Source organism: Glandiceps talaboti, chromosome 17 (assembly GCF_964340395.1).
Source record: "Glandiceps talaboti chromosome 17, keGlaTala1.1, whole genome shotgun sequence".
Taxonomy (NCBI): domain Eukaryota; kingdom Metazoa; phylum Hemichordata; class Enteropneusta; family Spengelidae; genus Glandiceps; species Glandiceps talaboti.
This window is the reverse complement of record NC_135565.1, coordinates 6,736,696-6,738,490: the sequence shown is the minus strand read 5'-3', so window position 1 is coordinate 6,738,490 and position 1,795 is coordinate 6,736,696.

Here is a 1,795-nt window from a genome sequence, read left to right as displayed (position 1 = left end):
CGAACGTCAGCATGAACCCACAGCTTTAGCTTGCGTCCACAAGTCATGTGATTTTCAGCTGGGTCATTGGAATAGGCTATCATTTTATAGGGGGTTGGGGCTTTTTGATTGAGGGACGAGCTAAAGCGATTGATATTTAGGGAGCATTCAGTATTTAACACAAGAGGGGAACAAGGGCGTCACGTTTTACAAATCGGCTCTCAGGGGAGGGCCATATTTTAGAATGGGACTAGGAGAGGGTAAATTTATACTTGTAGTCTAATATTGCATTATTGAGGGGGGGGGTGCAATCCCATTGCTACTGGGTTAGGGTGTAATAGTGACTGTTACGGTTAGAGTTGGGATTAGGGTTAACTAGCGTATAATTGCAGCTGACAACCATGTAATGAATCAATATTGTCAGTTGTGGTTTATGGGAAGGAGTGGGTCTCACAGGTGTAAAATATGAACATTTGGATAATATCCTAGAGATAATATGTTGTGGATATGTCGACCCTGACAAAGTCGGAAGTGTGTCAATCTTGGGAGTTGTGGCTTTCAGCCTAGCCAATGAGATCCAAACACAGGTATTATTCAGTGCCTTCACACACATCCACATGGTGGTAGTAGTGGGAAATAACCAATACCTTTTTTTACTTTCAACATGGTGGCAGCGGTGGGATTAAGTCCTTAAGTCTAGAATTCTAAACTGGTATTGGAGAATGTTTTTTAAAATGCAATGTACTCTACAGATTAGAATTCCAGACTAGAATTGACGAGAACAGTATTTAACCAAAACGTCTGCAAAATGACACGTTACAGCTAGCAGTATTGCAAATCTTTTCTTCTATATAATAAACTCTCTCCCTCCCTCTCCCCCCCCGTCTCTCTCTCTCTCTCTCTCTCTCTCTCTCTCTCTCTCTCTCTCTCTCTCTCTCTCTCTCTCTCTCTCTCTCTCTCTCTCTCTCTCTCTCTCTCTCTCTCTCTCTCTCTCTCTCTCTCTCTCTATCACTCGCTGATATGCGCACACAAACACAAACTCACACCACCCCGGCACTTGTGATACAAAGCTGACTGGAGCAAATGTATATACGCGAAAGCAATGTTTTGCAACACATCTGTACAGAAAAAGAGTGTGCTGTGACTCAATGAGACGTTTTGTTGATAATATCGTAGACATACAGTGGAGGGGACTGTGTGCATCACCATCTTACGTCACCAGGTCACTGCCCGGCCGACTGCGCGAGTTTATTCCAATTTCCTTTTTGTTGCACCTTTTCCATGCCACCTATGGAACTGGAGTGACAATTTCATTTATGATGTAAAATCCACGAGTATTAGGAAGCCTTCAGTATTTACAGGGGGGCTGAGGAATCGGGGGGGGGGGTCTCATTTTACAAACCTGTTCTTGGGGGAGGGTCATATTTTGCATTACAATATTTGGGGGAGGGTCCATTTTACAATCCGTAGTTTTGTGACCAAATTGAAGACTCGATTATTGTCAATTGTTTTGTGTGTTTTGAGATGTAAAAGTGAGATGAGTACTCAACATTTATTTTTACGAGTACTTTACATGCCAAAGTACAAAAATCAAAATACATATATTGTAAGAAAATTGTTTAATAAAACGAATCATTTTGTTGAGTGTACCCATCTCACCTTATCACTCACACTGTCCATGAATGTTGTTGTTAAAATATGATGGTGATGGTAGCAGTGATGATGATGATGATGATGATGATGATGATGATGATGATGATGATGATGATGATGATGATGATGATGATGATGATGATGATTTAGTTTTGAATGTCAG